This window comes from Gopherus flavomarginatus, chromosome 9 (assembly GCF_025201925.1).
Source record: "Gopherus flavomarginatus isolate rGopFla2 chromosome 9, rGopFla2.mat.asm, whole genome shotgun sequence".
NCBI classification, from domain to species: Eukaryota; Metazoa; Chordata; order Testudines; family Testudinidae; genus Gopherus; species Gopherus flavomarginatus.
In genome coordinates this window covers 86,130,755-86,143,787 of record NC_066625.1, presented here as the reverse complement: position 1 = coordinate 86,143,787, position 13,033 = coordinate 86,130,755, and the positions used below count along the sequence as shown (strand labels likewise).

The 13,033-nt window shown below is 45.7% G+C and overlaps 1 protein-coding gene across 1 annotated transcript in view; it reads left to right on the top strand.

Annotated features, from left to right (window-relative positions):
* Positions 1 to 13,033, top strand: part of IGDCC3 (immunoglobulin superfamily DCC subclass member 3) — a 187,659-nt gene that overhangs the window by 49,489 nt on the left and 125,137 nt on the right. The window lies entirely within an intron of this gene.

Sequence of the window (13,033 nt, the reverse complement as noted above, 5' to 3'; positions counted from 1 at the left end):
CTGTGTTTGGCAAAGGAGGGGCCGGGTGCAGGGTTTTCACCTTGTTTAGATTGTTTCGCACCATTACTCCAGGGGTGCTGTTTGGGAGCCAAGCGCTACAAACATAAGGGGCAAATCCATGCTTGGTGTCAACTCTTGGCATGAATCTGGCCCAGAATGTCTCTCACATGGCATCAGTGCTGTGTCGTTGCTAACTGCCTGTAAGTACTATGCGCTTCTACTCCCTCTGTGGTTAAGGAGGCAGAATCAGGCCTTTTGTAAGAGGCAAACAGTGCTGTAAATATTTCATGCTGTCAGAAGTTGAAGTATTATACAGACAAATAGCCCATAAGGTCAGCTGTAAATAAACTTCTTTTTGCTTTTACTTGGGTTGCACTTGCTTAAGTTCATGTTGTCCCGTGGCACTAAGTAATTCCCTCTTCCCTTGCCAGCGAGGTGACTGGCTGTTTTCCCCCTGAACAAGCAAAATACGGTGGGGTTAAAATAAAAATCTTCAGCCAGGCCTTTCCACACTCGTCTCTCTCCACCTGGATTTTGACACCGATTCTGGATTCTGGCTCAACTAAATCAAAGGCTTGGAACCATTGCCAAGTGAGGGGACAAATGAACTCCAGAGGGGGCAGCTCTTTGCTTAACTGCTCTTTCAGGAAATAGCAAGTGGGGCAGCTAAGAACCAGGCAATTATTTTTCATCCATTGTCACTGCACATGTGGAGAGAGTTTTTTTTTTATTACAAAGTGCGAGACATCATTGTTCCCACCACCTGAGGCATGCAAAATCCCCTTTGCTCCTCTGGATGAAGGGTGCAATGGTAGCCAGGGCTGCTTAGTAAGACCTTAGCAAAAGACCAGGCAAAAGCTCTTTTGGCCTATAGGGCAGAGGGAGAAATCATTCTCTCTTTGGCTTAGATGCTCCCCTCTGCCGCTTGGCACATAGAAATGGGGCCAAGGACTGCTTAGTTGACAGCTGGGGACCATGTGGCATCTGTCATGCAGGCTCCTCTGCTTTCCTCTCCCGGCTGCAGACTATGTATGAGAACACTGAAGGTTTGGGGCAGGGCCCTAAGGAGGTGTAGGGGTAAAGTTTGAGGCATGGCGACTGCCCCTGCGAAATGTACAGAGTCCCGCCAGGAGCGTCTCACTGGATGGTGTGAACTCCTCTGCTCTGTGCATTAGCTCCCCGGAAAGGGTAGGGTTAGGCAGCTGCCATGCAGATGTCGTTGGTGGTACTTGAGCCAAGCTGTGGTGTCAGAGCGTGGAAGGGCGTTGGGCTTCAGATCCATGTCCTGTCTCTGCCAGCCCTTTATCTGGGTCTCTTTGACATTCTGGGGGACCAAGGCACGTTCACAGTAAGTTTCTTCCTCTTTGGTTGTGTCTGTGGAAGGGCACGATTTGGTCCTGTCTCCTGGGGTCTCTGCCACCATTTCTAACATGCCGCTCCCAGCACTTGTTGCGATCAAACTTCCTGTTAGAGGGTTGACGCAGGCCACCGTAAACATAGCCCCCCTGAGATCTCCCCCTTCAGAGAGAAACAACCGACCACTAGATCAAATTCACCTCAACACGTGAGCCTTTGTGACATGTGATGAAAGCTTGGGCGTTGAGTTCGAAGGAAAAGACTAGAGCCTGTGGGTGCAATCTCAGTAAAATGCTCATATTATCAGGACATGTTCTCGCTGAGTATACAGCTCTCACTCCGCCACCCCTTTCCTCTCTGTCTTTTTGACTTTCTCACACACAAACACATCTCTCCAGCCATGCATTTCTAGTGCCTCCAGGATTACAGATTTGCAAACCCCACAGCCATTGTTAGCTCTGTCCCCCCCGCCCCACTCCCTTTTCACTGCTCAGCTTTGCTGCAAAGGCGTTTTTTGAAGCAGATGTCCGACATGAGCCTTTCCCAAGTTCTCACCCCACTAGAGACATTCTCAAGAGGAACATGCTTCAGTTTTAGAATGTAGATGAGCCTTTTTCAGTCGTCAGCCCTAAAACCAAGCTGGGAATTCTAAGGCTTGAGCGAAGCAACTGCACAAAGCTGACTACAATCCCATCTCATTGTACAAGGCGGGCATTTGCAATTTTAAGCAGAGAGGGGAAGAGAATAATAAAAATAATAATAAAACCCCTCCAAATGAACCAAGCAAATGAATTCCATTTCGGTCCGGATGTTTCCAGACCACCCTGCCCTGCACAAACAAATGAGTTAGACAGTCCGAAATTCCATCCCTGCCTTTCAGGGCTTGTCGGGGGAATTCCTGAGTAATGGAGGTTGTACTAGGTCATGGGGGCAGCGGGAGTGAATCCTCAAAGGTTCACTCTGGCGCTAAATCTACTTTTGAGGCATGTAAGAGAGGGTTTTTTTTTACACTTCCCCTTCCCCCAAACCTGGGAACAATACCTTGGTGTCGGAGGGCCTGGCTGGTTCTGTGCAAAGCCCTGCAGCGTTATCTGGGAGGGGAAAGAACTGACATGTGAAAAAACCATGCTTCTTCCTGTGGACACTTAGTGGAATCAATGTGCATTCAATTAACCCCATAAACCATACAGGCTCTTTAGAAGGTCCAGGAAAAGAGGCTTTCAAGGATTGTGTGAAGAATTTTTTTTTTTTTAAACCATCGTAATGATTCTTGTTTGGATAAAGCCCACTGGGCTCTGAGCTGCATGGTGGGGAATGGAGGGGAACTTTTCTGAAAACTGAGTTCAGGTGAAAACTCCTTGACTCCTTGAGTCAGGCGAATGCTCACACTGGGCCTGAGCCTGAAATCCTGACTGTATTTGTACTCAGGCCAAGCTCCCCTGGGCATCTCTGACTAAAAAGTGCATAAGGATCCAGGGATGTGGAAACAATTTGTATGGCGGGGTGCTGAGCGCCATTGAATCAAACTGGAAACCCTGTATATGATGGAAACCACTTCAAGACAGGAGGTGTGGGCAGCACCCCAGAACCTCTCATTCCATCACCCACCTAAGGGAAAGTGTTGGGAATTTTACCTGCTTAAGGAGTTCAGGCCCAGGCCCTAGATTATAGTAGAGAAGACAGGGTGGGACCGCAACTGACAGTGCAGCGGAAATTAAAATCAAAGTCACTGCATCAGAAGGACCTGCAGAGAGGGTAACGAGGGAGGGCTTGCAAACTGAGCTGCCCTCTCAGCCTTAGAGATGGTGCCTCCAGGTCTGGTGAGTGAGACAGTTTTGTGACGGTGTGAATGTTTGCAGTGTGCAGGACACTGGGAGTCGAGAGGCTGTGTTCTCTTCCTAGTATTGTGGGGTTCTGTGCCTCAGTTTCCCCATCTGTAAAATGGAATTAATGACACTTTTTGAGATCTGTGGCTAAAAAGTGCTAAGTGCTGCCTGTTCTGTGGACAAACAGAGGACCTTATTTCCCAGGCCTGTCTGGCAACGTTCATGAACACTAAATTCATGCAGCAGTTCTAAAAATAAAATTATTCCAAGCACTTTGTGTATGTTCCTGTTGATCCTTGCAGAGCTGTTTGAGGCAGATATGAAAACTGGTGTGGGGGGGTTTGGTTAGGAAGCTAGAAAATATTGAATCCTGGCAAAAATAAAAACCACCCTCAATGCAAATCAGCGCTAAGTAGCCCCAGTAGAATCTGTGCGATACAGTTGAACAAAGATTTTAAAACAACCAAATCCCTTCCATTGCACGCAGACGATGTTCACCTGGAGAAATCCAGCCATTTGTGGATATTAAACTAGACACTGTAATAAGTTCAATACGTATTTCAATTTACTTTGCTGCAAATAGATTTAATTTACCAACCGCAGGGTTTTAGATGGAATCGCCTGTATTTCTGCCGTTTTATGCTATTTGCCGAATGCATTATACATAAAGTTGTAAATGAACAGACCAGTCTGTGATTTGTTGTACAGATGACATGGATGTGCAAGTAAATTAACGATGAAGTCTTAGCAGCACATAGTTTAATTATATTTGCAGATGAATTAAGCAGTGCCCTATTCCTTTCTCACTGTGATATATGGTTAAAAGTATAGTTTCACCCAGGGCGTTAGAAGTAATTTGCACCATTCTCTTTGGAAGGTTCGTTACGCGTGGTGAATGGCTGCTGTTTGAGTTTATGACGCAGATGCTGCCTAGACATCTGTACTTCTTGATTATTGTAGTATTAATAATCATTGTGATTTATTATTTGATGTTATTGCTTATTAGCATTGTGATAGCACCTGAGGGCCCCAACCAAAGATCAGGCTCCTCTTGTGCTAGATGCTGTATGAAAGTAATGAAAACCAGCCCCTGTGTCAGAGAGCTTACAATCTAGGGCCCCGATCCTGCAATTGCCAGAGCCCAGGCAGGTTGTGATATCCATGCAGAGTGTGGCAAGGCATCTTCTCAGTCTCCCCAGCCTCTGCTGCTTTTAGCGCTAGTGAGACAGGCTTGGGTAATGCGGTCCCCCTTGGGACACAGGGGAAGTCTGCTCCCCGTATCTCCACCAGTCCTGTTTAGAGTATTTTTACTCCCTTGTGGGAGACAGTACTGCCTCTCCTCCTGGTGAGGCTCGCTGTCTTGCTGCTCCAATACTCCTGGCAGCAGGGCTCCTTCTCTCTCTGCTCTGCCCCCTCCTTCCTCCCAGGGAAGGGTTTAAAAAGGTCTCAGGCAACCCTAAGCTGGAATCAGCTGATCATAATTAATCTCAGGTAGCTCCCCCTCAGCTGATTCTAATTGCTACCTTGGTAACCCTTTCTCAGCTGAACCTGATTGACCTGTAGTTGCCTCCCAGTTGATAAGAAGGAGGGCCTTTTAACCCTCTGGGACTGATTCCTACCCCTCCCTTGCAGCTGTCTGTCCTGAGTTTATCACAAGATTCAGAGGGGTTCATGTAGTCTCGGGCGTATGCCCACGTGCTGCCTCCGTTGATGACAGGATGTAAGAGGTGACTGGCACAGAGAAATGGGCAGGAGGTGGGGAGAAGGAGAAGTGGTTGGGAAGATGTGGGGTGATCCTGTTAACTCACAGGTTTAGCTGGGTGAGACCAGTCTGTGGTTTCATGGAAGACCCACCCCCACCAAAAGGAAAATGAAGGCTGGCTGCTTCAGGAAGTGGGGCTGGTGATTCTATTAGTGACATTTTTTTCTGAGGCCCTGGAAGTCATCGCTGTTCAGGGCATAGACTCATAGACTCATAGACTCTAGGACTGGAAGGGACCTCGAGAGGTCATCGAGTCCAGTCCCCTGCCCTCATGGCAGGACCAAATACTGTCTAGACCATCTCTAAAAGACATTTATCTAACCTACTCTTAAATATCTCCAGAGATGGAGATTCTACAGCTTCCCTAGGCAATCTATTCCAGTGTTTAACTACCCTGACAGTTAGGAACTTTTTCCTAATGTCCAACCTAAATCTCCCTTGCTGCAGTTTAAGCCCATTGCTTCTTGTTCTATCATTGGAGGCTAAGGTGAACAAGTTTTCTCCCTCCTCCTGATGACACCTTTTTAGATACCTGAAAACTGCTATCATGTCCCCTCTCAGTCTTCTCTTTTCCAAACTAAACAAACCCAATTCCTTCAGCCTTCCTTTATAGGTCATGTTCTCAAGACCTTTAATCATTCTTGTTGCTCTTCCCTGGACCTTCTCCAATTTCTCCACATCTTTCTTGAAATGCGGTGCCCAGAACTGGACACAATACTCCAGTTGAGGCCTAACCAGCTCAGAGTAAAGCGGAAGAATGACTTCTCGTGTCTTGTTTACAACACACCTGTTAATGCATCCCAGAATCACGTTTGCTTTTTTTGCAACAGTATCACACTGTTGACTCATATTAAGCTTGTGGTCCACTATGACCCCTAGATCTCTTTCTGCCATACTCCTTCCTAGACAGTCTCTTCCCATTCTGTATGTGTGAAACTGATTGTTCCTTCCTAAGTGGAGCACTTTGCATTTATCTTTATTGAACTTCATCCTGTTTACCTCAGACCATTTCTCCAATTTGTCCAAATCATTTTGAATTTTGACCCTGTCCTCCAAAGCAGTTGCAATCCCTCCCAGTTTGGTATCGTCCGCAAACTTAATAAGCGTACTTTCTATGTCAACATCTAAATCATTGATGAAGATATTGAACAGAACCGGTCCCAAAACAGACCCCTGCGGAACCCCACTTTTTATACCTTTCCAGCAGGATTGGGAGCCATTAATAACTACTCTCTGAGTACGGTTATCCAGCCAGTTATGCACCCACCTTATAGTAGCCCCATCTAAATTGCACTTTCCTAGTTTATCTATAAGAATATCATTCGAGACCGTATCAAATGCCTTACTAAAGTCTAGGTATATCACATCCACCGCTTCTCCCTTATCCACAAGGCTCGTTATCCTATCAAAGAAAGCTATCAGATTAGTTTGACACGATTTGTTCTTTACAAATCCATGCTGGCTATTCCCTATCACCTTACCACCTTCCAAGTGTTTGCAGATGATTTCTTTAATCACTTGCTCCATTATCTTCCCTGGCACAGAAGTTAAACTAACTGGTCTGTAGTTTCCTGGGTTGTTTTTATTTCCCTTTTTATAGATGGGCACTATATTTGCCCTTTTCCAGTCTTGTGAATCTCCCCCGTCTCCCATGATTTCCCAAAGATAATAACTAGAGGCTCAGATACCTTCTCTATTAACTCCTTGAGTATTCTAGGATGCATTTCATCAGGCCCTGGTGACTTGCAGGCATCTAACTTTTCTAAGTGATTTTTTACTTGCTCTTTTTTTATTTTATCTTCTAAACCTACCCTCTTCCCATAAGCATTCACTATACTAGACATTCCTTCAGACTTCTCAGTGAAGACCGAAACAAAGAAGTCATTAAGCATCTCTGCCATTTCCAAGTCTCCCGTTACTGTTTCCCCCTCCTCACTGAGCAGTGGGCTTACCCTGTCCTTGGTCTTCCTCTTGCTTCTAATGTATTGATAAAAAGTCTTCTTGTTTCCCTTTATTCTCATAGCTAGTTTGAGCTCATTTTGTGCCTTTGCCTTTCTAATCTTGCCTCTGCATTCCTGTGTTATTTGCCTATATTCGTCCTTTGTAATCTGACCTAGTTTCCATTTTTTATATGACGCCTTTTTATTTTGTAGGTCACGCAAGATCTCGTGGTTAAGCCATGGTGGTCTTTTGCCACATTTTCTATCTTTCCTAACCATCGGAATAGCTTGCTTTTGGGCCCTTAATAGTGTCCCTTTGAAAAACTGCCAACTCTCCTCAGTTGTTTTTCCCCTCAGTCTTGATTCCCATGGGACCTTACCTATCAGCTCCCTGAGCTTACCAAAATCCGCCTTCCTGAAATCCATTGCCTCTGTTTTGCCGTACTCCCTTCTACCCTTCCTTAGAATTGCAAACTCTATGATTTCATGATCACTTTCACCCAAGCTTCCTTCTACTTTCAAATTCTCAACGAGTTCCTCCCTATTTGTTAAAATCAAGTCTAGAACAGCTTCCACCCTAGTAGCTTTTTCAACTTTCTGAAATAAAAAGTTGTCTGCAATGCAGTCCAGGAATTTATTGGATAGTCTGTGCCCCGCGGTGTTGTTTTCCCAACATATATCTGGATATTTGAAGTCCCCCATCACCATCAAATCTTGGGCTTTGGATGATTTTGTTAGTTGTTTGAAAAAAGCCTCATCCACCTCTTCCACCTGATTAGGTGGCCTGTAGTAGACTCCCATTATGACGTCACCCATGTTTTTTACCCCTTTTAGCCTAACCCAGAGACTCTCAACACTTCCATCTCCTATGTCCATCTCCACCTCAGTCCAAGTGTGTACATTTTTAATATATAAGGCAACACCTCCTCCCTTTTTCCCCTGTCTATCCTTCCTGAGCAAACTATACCCATCCACACCAACATTCCAGTCGTGTGTATTATCCCACCAAGTTTCAGTAATGCCAACAATGTCATAGTTGTATTTATTTATTAGCACTTCCAGTTCTTCCTGCTTATTACCCATACTTCTTGCATTTGTATATAGGCATCTAAGATACTGGTTTGATCCTGCCTCCCAGCTTTGCCCTGACCCTCCTTTCTGTCTGCCATTATAGCCCATGCTCCCTCCTGTTTCCGACCCATCTCCCAGGTCTTGTTCCCCACTTACCTGTGGGGTTTGCTCACCTGTCCCCGTCAAACCTAGTTTAAAGCCCTCCTTACTAGGTTAGCCAGTCTGTGCGCAAATAAGGCCTTTCCCCTCCTCGAAAGGTGAACGCCATCTCCGCCTAGCAGTCCTTCCTCGAATAGCATCCCGTGGTCGAGGAAGCCAAAGCCCTCCTGGCGACACCATCTTCGCAGCCAGGCATTCACCTCCACGATGCATCTGTCTCTGCCCGGGCCCCTACCTTCGACAGGAAGAATCGAAGAGAATACCACCTGCGCTCCAAACTCCTTAACCTGTACTCCCAGAGCCCTGTAGTCACTCTTGATCTGCTCAGTGTCACACCTCACAGTATCATTTGTGCCCACATGGATGAGTAGCATGGGGTAGTAGTCAGAAGGTCGGATAATCCTCGACAATGCCTCTGTAACATCTCGGATACAGGCCCCTGGCAGGCAGCGTACCTCCCATCACACAAGCATGTGCTTAACTCCCACTGAAGACAAGCAAAGCACGTTGCTTAAGTGATGTCTTGAAGAGGCCTAGAGTTAAGCAAGTGCTTAAGGGCTTTCTGAGTCAGGGTCCACATCAGTGCTGACGCAGTGCCCTAGTGCAGGGGGCAATGCCATAACAATCATTATTGCTGTCTTACTTCACTCATGTTTGTGTCCTAAGTTCTCTACCATATTAGCATGAACCATGAGAGTTCTCTGCCGGTGTGCATTAAGTACAGCTTGTCTGATTAAACATAGCAAAGTGTTAGCAAAGGAAACACCTGATATTGTTTGCTACGCTGATACCATGAGGGGCTATGTCATCTTCCCTCGGCTCCAGAAATAGCACCTTTAAAGCTGCCACTTCTAATGAGGCACTGGTGGGATTCACAATCACAGTTTTGTCCCTGTGATCATGGGCAGATGTACAGGGATCGGGATGCTCTGGCGGGAAAAGGAAGTGCTGGTGTGAGGCCGAGTTCCAAGCCCGGAAATCGGCATGTCCGCAAATAATATACCCCGTCGCCAGCTCCGAGAGCAGGCAGGTCTCGCCAGCTGGAGGGTCACATTGCATGAGGCTGCGAGTGCATGAGATTAGACTTTGTGGGCTTTGCTGGGTGCCAGATCGGGTCCTATGTTGAAAAATGTCAGTGTTCCAGTATTTCCACACCTGTGCCCGGCGCTAGTCTCTGCCAGCAGACCAGCCCCTACCCGGCTCAGCACTGAGGGGACAGCGGGCATGCTTGCTCCATACTCTCCATGGCATTGCGTGGGGTGGCTCGCCCCAGAGCCTCCTCCTCTGCTCCTTTGAGCAGGCTGCTGCACCTGCTCGGCAGCCAGCATGCACCAGCCAGCGAGAGGGCCTGTACTTAGACATAGTGATTAGCCTTGTATAGTATGTTGCAGATTTCTTAGCTTCTAAGCTTTAAAAGTAACTTCTAAGTCAATTTCAGTTTGTTTGCTTTCTGGGAGTATGAACTTCATTCATGTGTAATATACCTTCTTGTCCCTATAATTTGTAAATTACCACAGTTGAAGTAAATCGTGGACCAAATCCTCAGCTGGTATTAATTGGCACAGTCCCTTTCAGTGGCACTGTGCTGATTTACACCAGCTGAGGAATTGGCAAAATATAAGTAAATTGGGTGAAATTCTGGCTCCATTCAAGTCCAATGGGAGTTTTGCCACTGGCTGCAATAGAGGTGGTATTTCACCCACTGTGATGTGGAAAATAGGAATTAGATCTAGAGAAAGGTGCAGGCTACACCAGATCCAAAGACGGCAGCTGTGGATCTGGATTTGAATCCAAATTTGTGCCCATCACAGAAAAAGAAGTCTGGGTGAAATCTAGCTCTGATAGGTTTTTCTAAGGGGAAATGCGTCTGTTTCCCCGATAATGCTTGCCTGAACACTGCTTGCTTGCCGGTAGCTTCCCATCAGTCTTTGTTTGTTTTTTCTTTTTGAATAAACTTTAGTTTCTGCAGGCCAGTGGCTTTTAATGATTTCCTTTGAGTCCACACACACATTCGAACAACCCTGTTTCTCCTTGACATTTGATGTGGGAGTGGGAATGTGCGTATCAGCATTGTTACTTCACAGTACCCTTCAGGCACTGAAGCTGGGACCTTGGATAAACTGGAGATTAAAATGAAGCAGAATTACACAATAAAAATCCACATTTTTCAGGTGTGCCAGGAACAAATTGGAGAGGCGATTCCTACTAATGGGAAATTCAGTGTTATCTGAAGAACCATTTAATTAACGAACAAGAAACCTGTTTACTATGAAAACAAGTGGCAGCTTCGCTAATGGGCCTTTCAGTTTCTCATGCTGAGTGTTTGTCTCTTAAAGGATAAAAGCACCAGCAACTCGGAATCCAATCTTAACCCACCAGCCAGTTAAGGCGAAGAAATCAAGAGCCATTTATCTTTTATTAAGAATATGAAAACAGCCTTTCTTTTATATAAACACCCAGTTTATTTTCTCTCTTTGACGTTAACGGTGTTTAGTGACCTTATTGACAAATTACAGTGTGAACAGAACAATTAGCTGGCCCTATTTCATCCACCTACCATTACCCAAACGACAAACAAACGCACCACATATCTGAGTAGAATCAATCTTAGTTGCAAGCATATGCAACTGCCAGACATGTAGCCACATATTTTTTAAAAGCCTCTTGCTTTCTCCTCACTTTCCTTCTTGCTCTCACTTCCCACGTACTGTGTATATCTCCCGTACTGCTCATCTCAGTTGATGGTTAGTTATCATTCTAACAGATGGATTGTTTTAGCGGTTGTGGTTTTGATAGGTTTCACCCCCAACCCCTCCGCCATAACAGTTAGAACTTTTTTAGCCCGTTCAGTTTTTCATCACAGCTATTTTGGGTGTGTTTAAACAAGAAAAGTGTAATCTGTTGTAAACTGAAAATGGGCAGTGCGGTTCCTTTAACTGTGCAGAGGGCATAGCTGTTTTTACTTAAAGCTCTTGGAGCAAATTGTCTCACCACATCAGGGCCTCATTTTCATCATGTCTATCTAGCCCTCCCCTCCCCCCTTTGAGTCCTAAAAGTCAAAGGCCAATGGGGGCCGGCAGTGACCTCTGAATAAGTAATTGAACAGATGGCCACACCCCTTCCTCTGAGCTTTTCTCTCATGGCCCCAGGGCTCAGATCCGTGACCTTCGCTTTAACTGAATGCCTGGACTATGTGACTAGGACTTGGGCGTGCTCTTTAATAAGCATCCATTATCCGGCTTTTGCCAAAAGCACGGAAAACTAGATTCATTTAGACTGAATTTTAAATAAAACTGTTTGGATTGGTCGCCCTCTCCCCTAGGTACCCTAAATTAAATTGTTGCTCTTAGTGGAAGATGCCCTCATGGACAGATTTGAAAGTTTTTAATTTTATTTAAATGTCTGCTGCTTTGCAATAATCTGCCCACACAGACACACACATACAGAGTGAGTGAAGCTCTGGTGCTCAACGTCAGAAACCCCCAGTGCGTTGGGTGCACAAGCCACATTTTATTTTGCGAATGTCTCTTTTGTACAGAGTTGGGATGAAAACTCAGGACTTCCACGTGATGGCACTGCTTTTCCCATCACATAGCCAAAGGAGAATCTCTGTCCATTAAACACTGGTAGAATTAGGGTTCATAACCTCTTCAGAGGTTCTAGACAGTAGAGCAGAGGTTAGCAAACTTTTTCTTTCTGAGGCCCCCCCCCAATGCTATAAAAATTCAATGGCCCACCTGTGCTACAGCAACTGTTTTTCTGCCTATCCAGTAGATTAAAAGCCATGGCTGGCGCTACGGGGTACCACGCAGGCCTGTTGCCCAAGGCCCCACGCCACAGGGGGCCATGAGAAGCTAAGTTGCTCAGGCTCTGGCTTTCAGCCCTGGGCCCCAGCCAGTCTAACGCTGGCCCTGCTTTCTGGTTTATTTTGGCAGCCCCCTGAAACCTGCTCATGGCCCCCCAGGAAGCCCCGGGGCCCTAGCTGAGGACCGCTGCACTAGAGGGTGACATAATCACTAAGATTTCAACAATTCTGATTCCAGACAACAGGGGTCAGTGGTGACATCAGCTCATCAGCTAAGCTAGGACATTGCAATGTAGTAGAACTAAATGATACCAAATAGAGGGCCAGATCCCATTCTAATTGATCTTTGATTATTATTAGCAGGTAAATATGCCCAATGGTCTGTGATGGGATGCTAGATGGGGTGGGATCTGAGTTACTACAGAGAATTCTTTCCTGGGTGCTGGCTGGTGAGTCTTGCCCACATGTTCAGGGTTTAACTGATCGCCATATTTGGGGTAGAGAAGGAATTTTCCTCCAGGGCAGATTGGCAGAGGCCCTGGAGGTTTTTCTCCTTCCTCTGCAGCATGGGGCACGGGTCACTTGCTGGAGGATTCTCTGCAGCTTGAGGTCTTCAAACCACAATTTGAGGACTTCAATAACTCAGACATAGGAGTGGGTGGGTGCGTGTGCAGGAGGTCAGACTAGATGATCATAATGGTCCCTTGTGACCTTAAAGTCTATGAGTCTATAAATAGAAAACCTCCCAGGAGCAGAGGTGGATCAAACATATATTTGTTGTAAGTGGGTCTTTTAATCAGCTTTTTCTGATACCATTGTCAGATATTGTTACTGCTGTACTTCTCCACAGTGTCTCTTTTATTTCCTTTGCTACTTTACATTTGAGTTACTGGAGCAGAGGGACATTATGGTTGAAGAGACTAGTTTTCTCACCACCACTGGTGCAAGAAGGATGTAATAATAAATAGCAATAATGGCTGAAGTGCCTTATAAAATAAGAGAGATCCATTCATGGAGCAGATACATGTTTCTGCGTGAATTAGAAGGAACCGCTTTTCTCATTAGTATTTCCAGTAAGTTCCTCTGATATTTCTAACAAACTTACTGGGCATAA